Below are 17175 nucleotides of genomic sequence, written 5' to 3'. Positions count from 1 at the left end.
ATTTTCATTTCTGTAACATTTTCAGTTTTTGAGATATAAGTATTCTCATAAAAATAATTCAACCCCCCTTCTCTTAAGTTGATTTAACCCCCAAAATGCGTGTTTTTTTAATTTTTAAAGGAGATTCCAAATACTGATTTTCATGCCTGTAACCTTCAGTTTTTGAGATATAAGTGTCCCCATAAAAAGAATTTAATATTTTTCACTTCTTTTCACCCTCCCCCTTAAGTAAATTTTCCTAAAACAAAAAAATGCATGTTTCTTTTTTCATTATAAAGGAGCTTCCAAATGCCAATATCATGACTAACAAATTCTGGTTTTGAGATATAGAGGGTGGTGCACGAATAGTTGACACATTTGAAAAGCAACTATATAATGCAACTCATATACTTTGTTCAAATTTCATGCACACCTTCCCTGTTTCATGGAAATAACTGTAGAGGTGACACTGCTGCTTTGTCTCCGAATGCCTGAATTCCAGTGCGCTTTCTGCCATGGCCAACCACGGCCGACTATCCGTTCAGCAGCGCGCCAAAACAGTAATATTTTATTGCGAATCAAAAAGTGTTATGGCGTCACAAATAAAATTTCAAGCTGTATTTCAGACTAGGTGGACACCAGCATGGAACACTATCCTTCGCTTATACAGAAACTTTGAAGAACAAGGAAGTGTGAAGGAAGAAAAGCGACCACGTGCACCAGCAGTTCGGTTTCCTGAAAACATCATGCAACACGGCAAACTTCATGAGAAAGTGGAATATCGCGCTGTTCAGTTCAAAGAATGTTACACGGTGACCTTCAATTGTACCCATACAAAATGACTGTATTACACAAGCTAACAGATCTTCACAGGCAGAAGAGATTGCAGTACGCATTATGGACTCAAGATAAAGATGAAGTACTGTTTAATACTTGGCTCTCTGATGAAGCCGATTTTCATTTCAACAGGGCAGTTAATAAACAAAATGTGCGATTTTGGGCTACAGAAAAACCAGACAAGACCTCAAAGTCGCATGGAAATGCGTGCTCAGATTGTGCAGCTCTGCAGTGAAATTCATGAAGACCTGTGCCCCCAAAGTAATCAGAAACATGCGTACTCGTCTCAAAGAGGTTGTCGGCAGCAGTGGAGGCCACACTGAACATATGATATAGTGAAATGTATTTCCAGGGTCCAAGTTACCTGTATCTAAAATTTTGTTAGTATTCTGTGAAAAATAAAGTAGTTTTTCTAAAAGTAAATGTGTCAACTATTCGTGCAACACCCTGTATGTATCCTCATAAAAAGAATTCGACTCAGTTTTCACCCCACCTCCCCAAGTTGTTCCCCAAAAATTTGTTTGTTTATTTTTAAAGGAGATTTCAAATACCAATATTCATGTCTGCAACATCTTTAGCTTTTGAGATATATGTATCCTCATACAAAGAATTCAACTAATTTTTCAATTCTTTTGCCCCCCTCCCCCCCAATGGATTTTCAAAAAAAGAACATATTTCTTTATTTTTACAGGAGACTCTAAATTACAATTTTCACATCCATTCCATCTTCAGTTTTGAGATATCAGTATCCTAATACAAATAATCCAACCCCCTTTTCAGCCCTTTTAACCCCCGTTTGAGAGTTTTTTCTAAAAACAAAAAATACATGTTTCTTTGTTTTGAAAATATTAAAAATGCCAGTTTTTACATCTGTAACATATTAAGTTTTTAAGATATACTGTAGGTATGCTCATTTTAAAAATTCACCCCCTTTTTCAGTTCCCTTTAAGTGGATTTTTCAAAAAGAAATCATCTGTGTTTCTTTACTTTTACAGGAAATTCCACGTAACAATTTTCTTGTCTGGAACATGTTAGGTTTCTGAGATATACTGCAGATAACAGTCTTTTAAAAAATTCACCCCCTTTGTCCACTCCCATTCACCACCCATTAATTGGATTTTCCAGAAACAAAAAAATATATATTTTTTAAAGGAGATTCTAAATACCAATTTTCATGCCTGTAACATCTTCAGTTTCTGAGATGTATGTATCCACATCAAAGGTATTCAACCCCTTTTAAACCTTTTTTCACCCCACTTAATGGGGTTTTCCAGAAACAAAAAAATACGTATTTTTTTATTTTTAAAGGAGATTCTGAATACCAATTTTTAAGTCTGTAAACTTTTAAGTTTTTGAGATATAGATATACTCATTTAAACAATTCACCCCCTTAGCGATGGAATATCCAAAAATCCTCCCTTAGTGAGCACCTACACTCTAATATAAATGTATCCCCAAAATTTCATATATGTCTAGTAGTTTTGGCTTGGCGATGATGAATCTGTCAGTCAGTTAGGACATGTTATTTTATATATATAGATTACAAATATATGCTTCACGCATTAATGTGTTGCTATGTAAATTACTGTCCATAACTGTTCTGTGTAGTTGTATTCAAAAACAAAATATTTCTACAAACATCCTGAAATAAAAATAAAACTTGTATTCTCACGCACAAATGTCTGCAGTAATCAAGTCACTTACAAACACACACATGAATCTGTATATTCCAGACCAGTCAATACTTCCGCGAGAGTACCTAATCAACACGAAACGGGAAAATCGTACATAACCCAACAACATGGGGAGGTCCACTTTAGGTGAAGTACAAGGGTTGCAAGCAGTACTGAAACGCTCGATTATGTATTATAGTAGACCACAAGAACATGGCAATGTTATGGAAAAGCAACATTTACCATTGATAAGAGCAATATTAACTTCCTTTATTTCATGAATTAGATTCTCAATGGCTCATTTTGTTGCCATTCACCTGTGCGTTCTGAAACCAGTTTCAAGGCTGTGAGAGTCGTACTAGAAAACAAGCGTGTGTGGTACCCGTATTTCACACGGACATTGCCGATAAGCAATAACTTGCAGCCTTACAAATTTCAAATGAGAACTCATATGTCACTGGTGTATAAATTGTACACTGTCTCGCGACCAAGTCAAACTACCGGTGATCCATGCGTTGTACGTATACCAGTATTGTTAATTTATTTGTACGTTGTACGACATCTCACAGACATGACTGTGTTGCCAGATATATATATTTAAATTGTGCATTCATATGCATCTTACATTGTAGTTCCATTTAGACTACGTTTTAAACAGATTGATGAACAAAATTTGGATGTGTGACGATTATGTGATGAAATCTTAAAATCCAATTCTTGTATTGAAAATAAAGGATGCGACTATTATGCGGTGAAATACTGTAGTACAACACCAGAAGATTCTGTGGCAAACTTTTCATTTTTCTTACTTGAACAGTATCATCTAACCTAAGTGTGCTTGTACCATGAAAACATACTTCAGGCTCCAGGAGAGTAATTGTCTCCTTTTCACTACAAATTTATGTGGGAACAGCCTTTCTGAAATTCGGACCTCTGAAATCAGTACCTAGTATTAAAATAAAGTAATAATTTATTTCTGCCTTTATTTCTAATGAGTTAACTGCTGTTGGCCACATTATATGCTCTTCCCATAAAATTCTCTTGAAAGAAAACAACTAAACAAGAGTCCACCTTAGTCAATACAAATTCAGTTATTAACCCCTCAAGTGTGACATTGCAATACCCTGGGCTGTGCCCAAAGCTAGAGCCCTGCGAAGATATACACAATAATATCTACATCCATGAACGGTTGTGCGCATCAACTGAGAGCTCACTGCATTAGCTTTGCTGCAGCTTGTTTCAATCTCACTATACTTCCATCCAGGAAGATTACGCATCATAAATACTTAAAATTATCTACTTGTTCAAGCTTTGTATTACCAACCTGACATTCAGGGTTCTTAGGTTTCTTACTGACATCACTTTGGTCTTGATGATGATGCTTGTTGTTTAAAGGGGCCTAACATCTAAGGTCATCGGCCCACTTTGGTCTTAGAAAGGCTAATTTTCATATACTCATTGCACCTACTTTCAAGTTCTATGTTATTAGACTGCAGACTTTCAGCATAATCTGCCATTAAGAGCAAGTCGTTGGCATAGACAAAACTGCTCACTGCCACTTTATATCTTACAGGAGATGATCCATGTAAACTATGAACAACAAAGGTGAAAGATTACAGCCTTGTCTAACCCCTGTATTCTCCCTGAACCAAGAACTCTACCATCAATTCTCACTACAGCCCTTTTGTCAACAATTGCCTTTGATTGCTTTTAATAATCTGCCCTTAATCTCATATTCTCCCAGTACTGTCACATGACTTCTTTCGATCTTCAAAACGTAACCATAACTGTCTATTCCTCTAGTAGCATTTTTCAATTACCTGGCACATACTGAAAATCTGATTCTGACAGCCCATCTGTGGTTTGAAACCACACTGGTTTTCATCCAACTTACTCTCAACCACTGATCACCACCCTCCCTTCCAAAATGCCAGTGAAGACCTTTCCTGGTATACTGATCAAGGAAATACCTCAATAGGTGTTGCAATCCTTCCTGTTTCCTCGCTTATAGATAGGTGCAATTACTGCTTTAGTCTAATCAGAAGGTATCCTACTAACATTCCATGCTAATCTTATTACTCTATGAACCCATTTCATCTCTGCCTTTCTATTAAATTTCACAATTTCAGGTATAATTTCAACTATTCCTGCTGCTTTATGACAATGGAGTTTATTTACCACCGTTTCCACTTCCTCAAGAGTAATTTCACCAACAATGTTGTCCTCCTCCCCATGAGCTTGGTTGTTCGCGATGTGAACAGAAAGATTTCCTTTTTTTTCATTGAGAAGATTTTAAAAATGTTCTTTCCACCTATTCAGTGATTCCATGGGATCTATTATGATTTCACCTTTTTACCCACAACATTATTAATTTCCTTCTTTCTTCCCTTTCTGAGTTTTACCGATGTAACGTTCTGAAGCCCTCTCTATTTGCATTTTTGGACCTGGCAAAACACCATTGAAATCTGTGTCTCTTGTATTACTTGTTTTCTGTTATTTTCCTACGTGACTGGATGTCGCATTTCTAATTTAAAATATCTTCTTTGCCTTGAACACTGGCTCTTATTTTTAAAAGACTTCTTGTCATGTTTCGGCTGCTCAACGATTCAGCGCTGTTCAGTCTCTGCTTTGTGCTTCCCTCTGCTGAGGTCGGCGTAACCTTCTTGGCGCTGTCTCTCTCTGACCAATCAGAGCAGTTTCATTATTGCGCCGCCTTCTTCTTCATGCAAGCTGGCAGCAGCCATGATTTGCTTCTCTACCATGATGAGGGTAAGACGTGTGTCAAGTCAAAGCTCTGTTCTGGCTTTGGGCCTAAGTATGGATACGAGATAAACCCGCGAGTCTGAGGATGTTTTTCATCCTCAAAAATTTACATTTATTTTAATCTTCTATTTACCACTTTGTGGTTTCTTCAGGGGATTAAGTATACCTCACCTGAGGTACATCTTTGTGAGTATGTAACTCCATGTTTCAACATCATGGGAAGCGTCACCTGAACCGTAAGTCTCCAACATTCTATTTTCCTCATTCAAGAATAACTTCATCGATGTTGCTTCTGGCATCTAAGGAAAATCCTACTACTATTCAGTGTATCTTGGTGCTTGGTATGAATCTTCAGAAATTCATGCGTTCCTTTGAACTTTAAACTAAACAACATTTTTCCTTCTCATTTTTTTTTTTTACAGTGTATGTTTCCATTGGAGCACTTTAATCAGTTATATACATTAAAGTCTAATGTAATGATCGATCAGCCATGATTTTATTATTATTAAATAATATCTTTTTTCTTGTTTTGGGGAGTAATGCTACTGTACTATTGTGATCTTAGAAATTATGTTAATTGGGTGGTTTAACGGCCACATGAGTTTCCACAAGACTTTCTTAGTTCGGGTTCGATACCTTTCTTAAAATTTCATCTCTGGGTTACGTTTAATTTGATTTAATCTTACTATTTTATGCTTTACGTTCTTCTCGTTTCTATTCTGTTCATGCATTAAAACTATTATTGTTGGATTTTTCTTTCACTGGTATCTTCTTGCATTTTTAGCGTTGATCGGTTGCCATGGTGATGTTTATGTAAGTGAATGGGTTGATTCTTTTTTTCACCGGATTGAGTGTAATTGATTTCCCTGAATGGAATTTGGATTTTCGTGTGATATTACATGTACCTTTTCCCCCTTATAATTTTTGCATATTTTATCCCATCAACTGTGTTTATTCTCGTCTTCCTTTCGGGAGTGACATTTTACTGTATTTTTGAAATCTTGGAATGGTGATTAAATTTTGTTGCTTGTGGAAACTCCTGGCATTAAACTTCATCCTAAAGAAGGGTATCTATTTTGAAGAAAACTATCTAAAATTGTAAGACCAAAGATACGTAAGAATAAGGGTCACTAAAGGTATCGATGTATACTTAATTTCCCTCGTTTTGTAATTTTCAATTTGTTATTCTTAAGTTATCTAGGTCGGCTGACTCTAATAAAGTATAATGATTAATTGAATCTAATCTAAAGTCATTGATTTATCTCTCTAAAGAGGATGTTATTTTTGTTGTTAATCCCAGTTTTGAATCTTTCCTGAATTAAATTCTTTTAATTTTTCCCCTAAGAAATAGTTGGTTTTTCTTTAACTAGCTTCTCCGATTTCATACCGTGCCAGAATATTCGCGTTTCATGGACTCTGGGTAACACCCTCACAGCTTGAGGTAAATGACTTGTTTGTCTCTCCTTTAATTGGTGCGTTAAGTGAGTATTGCGCTTCCGTTTCCACTTTTACCTTGTCCTTTCCTCGTACTGGCTTAAACTTTGTAATGGCCTGTACAATTTGTTGCTGCAGTTAGTGTGGTTATTTATCACGACTATGCTAGCCTGGTGCACTGAGATTTTTTATTGCTGTCCAGAAAGGTTTCCCTGCTGCTTGACCTAGCCTTTCCAGGTTATTACCAAAATCTTCCCATGACTTCTACTTGGATTCAACAATTACATTATTTGTTTTGCTCTGTTTCCTTCATCTACATACAATTTCCTTTTAGCATCAGTTCCTGTTTGGAGCAATTTCTAATACATGTTCTTTTGACATTTACAAGCTGCTCTCACTTCATCATTTCACCAAGATATTTGCTTTTTATCATTTTTAACACAGTTGTTCCAAGGCATTCCCTTGCTGTTTCTACTACAGCATCCCTGTATGCCACCCATTCTCTTTCTGTATCCTGAGCATGCTTACTGTTTATTGTCTGGAACTTTCCACTAGTCACATCTACGTCCAGTGAAAACTCGTTAGTGCGTTTCTCATTAAGACGATTTCTTGTTTAGCATGTTGTAAATTCAAAGTCCCATTTCACTTCGTATTAATTCTATATAAAAATACCTCACTTATTGCATCACAAATTTTTGCTATTGCTGCTTAGTATGATCACATTTTTCCTAGCCCTGAAAATGTTTTTCATCCTTTGTAAATGGACGCAATTTCCAATACAGGTAAAAACCCTTGTTACAGGAAGCAGGTTAGGGAAAGTTGCATGAAAACAGGAAAAAGCCTTGAATTCCTGAATTTTTCAGGGCACATTACAGCCTCGGGGAGCAAGCTGTTAGTGTCGGGAAAGTTCATATGATTATGTTCCTAATCTGTACGTAGGTTATCACATGGCAAATATTCCTTACCCTACACTATATCACCTTACACAGAATTAATTTCTAATTTCACTAAAAAACAAGGCGGATTCAAATAAGACTATTTTAAATAGTTCAGTAATACATTCAGACTAGTCAATACGGATCAAACAACCATATTAACCTATCGTGGTTAAGTTTATCAACAAAGTTCAGTTTAGGCATAGAATCTCAATGATAATTTAATAAAACCACCTATTCAATACTTTCCACGTTTAATGTGGTTTGAATCTACATGAATTCATGTAGACTTATCAGGTCAGGTACATGTTTCACCCATTATTTGGGCATCTTCAGCCTGTAGACAACCTTTATGTCAAGGTTTGGGACCTTTTTAACCATATATAGTATAGTATACAAATGTTAATAAACTCTTAAGACTAACATGCCAGGATAATAATTTAAAAAATGTGAACAAAACATAACTGTGGGTAACAAATTAATGGTGTTTTAACACAATTAAAGCTTGTTGTCTACAGGCTGAAGATGCCCAAATAATGGGTGAAACATGTACCTGTACTTGTAAAGTTCAGTTTTGCGTACCGGTTTTCAGTGAAATTAGAAATTAATTCTATGTAAGGTGATACAGTGTAGGGTAAGGAATATTTGTCATGTGATAACCTCCGTACAGAATAGGAACATAATCGTATGAAGTTGACCAGTGTGGTTCATATTTGTCTCTTGGTAGCCCAGTTATGGATACTGAAAAGGTTGTGAAATCGCTTACTAATGAAGGCAAAATTAAAATCCAGGAAGTGGACAGGCATCTGCATCTTTCAGTGGTGGCACGCATGTTGAAATTCGCACATTTGAGTTTAGACTGGAGTTGATCGAAGTGTTATAAAATTCAAGATGGCGGTCAAAGTCTTTCTCTTGTACAAGGCTGAGTTTAACATGGTGAGTGCTGAGCTGATTGTAGTACCTATTCCACTGGTGTCAGGCATGAATTTCAATAGTATTCTTCTGGTGCCACAGCAATTGTATGCCTTGTAGGCTGTTTATATAATCTCGGGATATATTAATATGATGTACTAAGTAAACTTTATCTCATCATACCAAGGTCATGTGTGATGCCATATGGTGTCACATCAATTTTTACAAAACATAAAATATAGCGTGACGCCATATGGTGGCACAGAATTTTTTGATGGTTTATAAGGAATGTACAACACAAATTTCAAATATGTCAAATTTATGTGCTAATTCAAACTAACACAATATTTATGAAAACCTACTGAAATGCAAAACAAGTACTTATATTACATTGCATATTGTTATCCCCTATAGGGGGGACGCAGATGAAGAATACACACCCGGTATACCCTGCCTGTCGTAAGAGGCGACTGAAAGGGGCGACCTAGGCACGGACACGGATTGTGGTTTAGTACCATGTGTTGGATCCCCTAAGGATATGAAGGGTTGAATACATCCACAGGTAATTGTTGCATGTCGTAGAAGGTGACTACAAGGGTCATGTAGCCATCGGTCCGCTCTTAATTGTTTTGAGGGTTAGTTGTAGACCGATTCAAAATTCTTGATGTGCATGCTCCTTTGGCTGAAGAAGTATCAATTTGAAGATTTAGATGCTCCAGCTTGTAAAAGGAATATCTTTCTGTGCCTCTGCACAAGGACCCCGGTCATCATTGTTCACATGACTGTGTACACCATTTGCACCAGCACCGTCCCCACCTATAATATCACCATCGTCTTCCACGTCACTCGATACATCCTCATACTGTCAGTGCACTCATCATCACTAGCATTATATTCACTGTCATCAATACTTGCATCTTTCTCTCCATTAGAATCCATCAGTAATTCAAAAATATCCAATTCGGTTCACTAATTCTCTTCTTTCTAAAAGAGCTGTGGGGTAAGAAAGACAATAAAGAGGAGGGTGTAGTAATGAGAAGTAGGAAGTTAAGTGAAGAGAGACAGTCGATGGTATCGATAGTGATAACTGATAAGGTATTTTATTATGGCAGGAGAGTAATTGTAATGAAGTATTATGTATGTATAACGGTGTGAAAAAATGGCATGGCTGTACGTAGATCGGCTTAAACAGAGCACCACTGCAACAAATATAAGAAAATTCTTGGAAAGGAATGGCATTATGGAACACACAGACTGTGAAGAACTTCATACACTGGGAGACAGAAAAGCTTTTAAGGTCGGTTTCCCATACATCTGTCTGGAAGATGCACAGAGCGTGGATTTCTTTCTACAGGGAATAAAAGCCAGAAGATTTCGCTTTTGGAGATATGATAGGAGACCGGAGGAAGAACGAGGGGTGGAACTTCAGTAAACATCTCACCCAATTGCCAAAGAAGAAGGAACCTCGGTCGAGCACGAAAATAAGTGTATTATTATGGAATATAGAGGGAATAAGAAACGCAATACCCCACATACCACAGAAGACAACAGTCGACACAGATGTTATGATACTCACAGAGACATTCCTCACGGAACCTATTGAGCTGCAAGGTTACTATGGTATACACAAGCTAGCGACCCCGACGGAAGGAAGACCAGCAGGGGAAATCACAATCTTCATAAAAGGGAAACTGGGAGATATCAAGCGAATCATCAAGGAGGAAAACAGGGTCACAATAATCACATCAGAAATCACGATAATAGGAATTTATATTCAGCCAAATACACCTATAGAAAACATAATGGATAAAATATCTATAGCCATAGAACAAACGAAAGCAGAAAGGAATGTAATACTTGCCGGAGATTTTAACTGCGGGATAGACAAAGAAAATACCAAAACTTGCATCCTTGTCGAGACACTAGAAGAAGAAGGCTTCAGAATAGCGAACCAAAAAGAGACACCAACCTACTCTGCACAGAACGGTCATAGCGCCATCGACCTACTATTTTTTAGAGGAGTACAACTACCATGTAAACAAAAAGGCCTATGGAACTCATCAGCAGCACCAATAAGAAAACACATACCTATAATGACACGTCTACGTATGGAAATCCAACAAAAGAGGGAGAAAACAAAAAGACCAAGTATATATACCAGGAAAATACAGCAGGAAACGATAGAAGAAAACAAGGAAAACACTAGAAGAAGTCCTAGAAACAGCTACCAAAGTAATAACGAAAGCTATAATAGTAAAGGAAAGAAAAGCAACTCTAAAGGCCCTGAATGCAGCAAAATTGTACAGACGGCCAGAAGATCTAACAACATATGCAGAAAAAAAGGAAAGAATATAAAAAGAACTAATAAAAAAGAAAAAAGAAAAATATACAGAGAAACGAAGAAGGAAACAAGCCGAGGAAGCGAAATCAGACCCATACATAGCGCTGAAAAAGAAGACGTCAATCGCAACAGGAGAAATTAATACGCAGAACTGGGAATATAATTTCTCAAACATACTGAATAAGGAAGGGCTGAAGCAAGCATATGACAAAGAAATAGCAGAACCCACACATGCTCTGGAGCCAATAACGTATGAAATTAGAAAAAAGCAATACAAGGAGGGAGAAACAAGAAATCCGCAAGACCAGACAAAATTTACATGAAACACTTAAGAGACTCACTTGGCGAGATGGAAGAATTGTGGAAAGACCTAATGAACAAATGCATACAGACTGGGAAAATACCAGACGGATGGAACACAGTGACTCGGAAGATACTGTTCAAAGTAAAAGGGAGCAGAACATCACTTGACTCATTTAGAGGAGTAGCACTAAAAAACACATCCTTTGAAGTTTTCACGAAGATACTAAATGAAAGATTACTAGAAGCCTTCAGTGGGCACATTCCAGAAAATCAATTTCGTTTTATGAAAGGCAGGAGCACGGTCCAGGCAGTGAAATACTTAATGAGTCAGGTAGAAGCAGCCTTGAGATACAAAGGAGGGAAATATCACGCAGTCTTTGTTGACTTCAAGAAGGTGTTTGACTCAACAGGCCAAAGCTAATCTAGAAAATGAAATAATTGAACAATGTCTACAGAGGAACATAATCCGAATAAACAACGTAGACAAACGGAGTTATGCAAGGGGATCCCATGAGTGCCACACTTTTCAACATTTATACAGCAGATGTGAACCGCACAGTAGAGGAAGGATCAAAAGCAGAGCTGATCCTATACGCAGACGACATGGTGATGGGAGCGAAAGAAAAGGAGGATGTGCAAAGGGCAGTCCGCAGACTAGAGACCTGGGCGGAGGAAAACAGCCTACAGATAAATGAAGAAAAGACAGTACAAATGACCTTCAGAAAAGGTGGGAAATCAATGCCCAAAGACAACATAACGTTACACCAAAAGCCATTACAAAAGGTACGAAATTACAAATATTTGGGAATAAACCTACAGACAACGGCGGCTTCCTTTGGTATACATATTTAAGAAAGAACGGCAGCAGCAATCAGAGCCTCATACAGCATTCAAAACATATCAAACCTATCAATTAGCACGGCGATGAGACTTTTCAAGACGACAGTAGCACCAGTGATAACATATATAATTGAGATCGTGTGGGAAAAGCTGAAGATCGGAGACCTGATGAGAATAGAAAAAATAAAAGCAATGTTCATGAAGAGGATTACCCGAGTTGGAAAGACAGCGCCATCCCGGATGGTATACGAAATGATGCGGGAGACGTATTTCATTGAAGACATACTATCACAATTCTACCTACAATCAATGGAAGCAAGCAGGGCACTAGTAAACATCAGGGAAAGGAAGAAAAGCGAATTTGACCTCGACTTCTACGCTTCACCAGCAATGACGGACGATAGTTGGACTAGAGAGTGCAACACGCAGCGCCACGTCATAACACGACTCTCCATACACGGGTTTAACCACAAGATATGCGTAAACAAGAAGTTCCATGAGCCAGACAAAGACTGTAAGTGTACTTTGTGTGGACAGAAGTGTAGTAGATATCACATCATGACGCATGAAAAGAACCAGGACAATTACAGACTATAGCAAAGACTGAAATGTGAAATTTAATTAATGCTTAAACTTGAGTGTACATTTCTCTATTAAATTAAATAAGAGTGTGAAGGGGTGGAAGGTAAAAGTTATGGAAGTATGGTTGGAAATTGAGGTATGTATATAAGTATAAGTAAGGTAATTTGGAAGAGTGGTTAGTTGAAGGATAAGAGTGTGATTTAGGTGGATAAGTATATTTGAATGATGAGTTGAGGATAGAGTGTGGTTGTTAATGGTATTTGAGAAGAATAGTGAATAGTGTAGAGAAGAGGGATTATGAATAAGGTGTGAGTGGGAGGTATGAGATTGGAAAGTATGATGTATAAGAGATGGAGTTGGCGGTATGTGATTGGGAAGTTTGATGGTACTTTTGATTAGAAGTATATTTGAATGGTGAGATGATGCTATTTATATGAAGAAGAGATTGAGGTGGCGGTATGAGATTGGCAAGTTGATGGTAATTTTGTTATTTGTATGTTAATGGTGTTTGATATGAATAGTTAATTTAATATGTGGTGGGATATAAAGAATATCCAGGGGAGACGTTGGATGTGGCATGCAGGAGCTGAGGATGACTACTGTGGTGACCCTCACTTTGAGGGGTCACATTTCCGGAGTATCCAATGGACCTCATGGCATGTCCAAGGAGTACTGTGCTTCCTTTAGTTTTATTATTATTATTATTATGTGCGTATGGACCCAATGGATCACGCAAAGCTCTAACGATTCTGTTTTCTGAGTTGCCAAACAGCTCTCATCCTTTCTCCGTGGATCCTTTTTCGTTCTTCTGTCCACTTTGCTCCAGTCTTCTTTTTCACTTCGTTCTCTGGTTGCACTTTCCATCCATTAATTTTTTTCCTATAAAGGTTTCTGTCCGCGGTGTCATTTGGGTTTATCTGGGCTTTTTCCAGATCCTTCTTCACTTCTAGTACCCATGGAATATTTTTTAGTTGTTCTATGTAGGTGAGAATCTTGTGTGTCAGTCTACTTGCCGGCAATCTGTGGACGTGCCCATAGAATTTCAGACGTCTTTTGCGGATGTCTGCTGCAATGTTGGAATGCTCTTCTGTCTCTCTGCGTAACCTCAGTCTATATCCATCTTCTGTTTTTCGGGGACCGAGAATTTTCCTCAGGATTCTCCTTTCTTCTTTTAAAATATTTTCTAGGTCACCTTTCCCGTTTAGTGTAAGGGTCTCACTGGCATATAATACTTCGGGCTTTATTACTGTATTATAGTGTCTGATCTTTGCAAGGCGGGACAAGCACTTTTTATTGTATATGTTGTGAACCCTACCGTAGGCTTTCCGAAATTTTTGTAGGCGAATTTTCTGGGCAACCTTCTCGCCTCCCGTTGGTTCAAGTATTTCTCCCAAGTACTTGAAGTGTGGTACTCGGTTGATTTGCCCATGTGTCGTGTTCAAAGTTTGGATGTCAAGTTTTGAGCAGAAGAACTTGGTCTTTTCAAAGGAAATTTGTAGGCCAACCTTTCCAGCACATTCGCTAAGGGTTTCAATTTGTTTAACGGCTGTGAATACATCATCTGTAAGTATGGCCAGGTCATCTGCAAAAGCGAGGCATGATATCTCAATACCGTCTTTGGGTCGTCCTAGTCGTATGGGGCGCCAGTATCCCATGTCTTTCAATACCTTTTCCCACTCGCGGATGACTTTGTCTAGGACGAGGTTGAAAAGAAGCGGAGATAAGCCGTCACCTTGTCGGACGCCAGTTTTAATCGGGAATGGTTCAGAGATCTCCCCCATGAATTTAACTTTGGAGATAGTGTCAGTGAGTGTTGCCTTGATGAGGTTGAGGGTCTTGGAATCAAGCCCCAGTTCCTCAAGAATAACGAAGAGAGACTGTCGATCAACCGAGTCATGCGCTTTCCTGAAGTCAACAAAAATGCAGATGACCGGTTTGTTCCTCAGTGCTTTGTATTTAAGTGTTGCCTTCAAGTTGAATATTTGTTCTGTACACGAGCGACCAGGGCGGAAGCCTGCTTGATATTCGCCAATACTTTGTTCAAGTTGTTCTTGCGTTCTCTTCAAAAGGCAAGCTGAAAGAATTTTGTAAGTCACTTGGAGAAGAGAAATGCCCCTGTAATTGTTTACGTCGGTCTTATCTCCCTTTTTGTGTAATGGGTGGATGAGGGCGCATTTCCAGTCCTGAGGTAATTCTTCCGATTGCCAGATATCTGTGATGATTTGAGTGAGCTCCTTGAGGGAGTTAGGTCCAAGATTTTTCAGAAGTTCCGCAATGATGCCATCTTCTCCGGAGGTCCTATTGTTTTTAAGTTTGAGGATGTGGCCGCGGATTTCTTCCTCTGTCGGTGGTGGAGATTCTGGGAAAGTGTGACTTGGGGGTTCTTGAGGGAATCTTGTGAGGGGCTCTGGACAGTTGAGGAGATCAGCGAAGTAAAGTGCTAATTCCTGACAATTATCTTGATTACTGAATGCAAGTTTTCCATCTGATCTTTTGAAAGCCAGGTTTTGAGGAGCATACCCACGGACTTGTCCTCCGAATTCCCTGTAGAAATCTCGTACATTGTAGTTACGAAAGTTGTCTTCAATCGAGTCCAGTTGTTGCTTCAAGTGTTTTCTCTTGACCTGCCTGATGATTTTGGCTACTCGTTTTCTAGTTTCATTGAAATATGTTTGGTTTTCTGGTGATTTCTTGCTGTTGTATTTCTGGAATGCTTCTTTTCGTTCCTTCAAGGCACGTTCACATTCAGAATTCCACCAAGGGTGTTTAGTATTCTTTTTCAGGGGAATTTTCTCTCGAGCTTTCTGGATGATTTTGTTGCGGAATTTCTCCCAGGTGCCTGCATGTTCCCTTTCCCACACTTCTTGCAGATTAGTATTTCCAATCTGTGTCGTATCAAACTTCGGTATTTGTGACCTCTTATGATGAATTTTCTTCGGGGTGAATTTTACTTTTATTCTCACTAGGTAGTGATCGGAATCGACGTTTGCTCCTCGGCGTACCTGTACATCGTGTACCTCTCTCTGCATGGGATGAGAGATGGCAATGTGATCGATTTGAAATTCACCGATCCCTGGAACGGGAGACCTCCAGGTCTTCTGTTTCCGAGGAGATTTTCTCAGAGAAGTTGACATGATTTTAAGATTGTTTTGTTGACACAGTTCAACGAGTCTCAACCCGTTTTTGTTAGTGAATTTGTGAGCAGGGAATTTGCCAACAGTTTTCTGATGTTCTTTTTCTTTACCAATTTGTGCGTTAAAGTCGCCCAGCAAAATTTTTGTATCCTCTTTTGGAATCTTCGCCATGATTTTCTCAAGTTTAGCCCAGAATGCATCAGTTTTTTGCGGTTCTTTTTTATTGTCCGCGTTAGTGGGTGCATGTACATTCACTATTGTATATTTCTTGTTAGCACATTGGATTCGCATTGTCATGAGCCGGTTACCTATGGGAGTAACTTCTTTTATTGAGTCTACAATACTTTTATGAACCATGAAGGCCATTCCTAGTAAGGGAGTTCCCTTACCAACTCTCCGCTCCGTTTTACTCTTGAAGATACGGTAGTTTCCATAATCAGCTGTGTCCTCATCAGTGAATCTCGTTTCCTGCAGGGCAAGTATCTGAATTTTCTGTTGATCTAGTTCTGTTGCAAGATTGTGCAATTTACCAGGTTGGATTAAGGTATTTACATTGAACATGCCAATGTATGTGAAGGTTTTGGATGTTAGTTTGCCAGAGAACTCCGACTTTCTCTGCGTTCGTGATTGCCTGGGTTCCCCAGAATCCGAATACCCAGTAGCCGTCTCATGACGGGTGGATTGGTTACCACCTGGGGTAATGCTGATTTTACTCTCACGAATCATCATAGCTTGTAATCAAAGATTGATCCAGTGTTTCCACTGGGAAATTAGGACCAGGGATTGCTAGTTCCTGGAACGTAACTATACAGCCGTACCTACTAGGTAAACAGACGCTGACCACTTCACCGCTCGATCCGAGTCAGACGCGAGGTGGATTTTATTTTTGGTTCTTCCGCCCTCTCAGCCATTGAGACATATGTCCTCTTCTGCCATCGAAGCCGTTGACCACAGTTCTAGTTTCCTCAGTTGATCCGCGAGTGCTTATTTGACTACGTCTTATTCACACTTGTCCTGTATATCTACAGGAGACTTCCCCTATTAGCCATTGGGACGCGCCGTGTCGGGGTTGAGGGCCCCATCCCAGTGTCTCACGCAGGGTTATGCTTAGTTCGTACTCAGTTCGGAACTAAACCCCCACGTGAGCTGACCAGGTAATAATGCATTATGCTGTCCATTACATATGCGTCACACTGCCAGGCTTAAAAATGGCTGACAATATAGTGGCCGGCAGTGTGGCCTTGGCAACGCTGATAGTAAAAGGAATATTGCATATCTTATTCGTGGTTTCTATGGAATTGATGACAAAGGAAACAAAATGAGTGCAGTTATATAAAAAATGTTCACTAGATATATGAAGTGACCTCTAGATCGTGTTATCTATGGAATAATTGTCGTATTTACCAATATGGCGGACATTTACGGCATGAAATTCATTTTAA

Source organism: Anabrus simplex, chromosome 1 (genome assembly GCF_040414725.1).
Source record: "Anabrus simplex isolate iqAnaSimp1 chromosome 1, ASM4041472v1, whole genome shotgun sequence".
Classification (NCBI taxonomy): domain Eukaryota; kingdom Metazoa; phylum Arthropoda; class Insecta; order Orthoptera; family Tettigoniidae; genus Anabrus; species Anabrus simplex.
The sequence above is the reverse complement of the archived record's forward strand: the minus strand, read 5'-3'. Positions refer to the sequence as shown.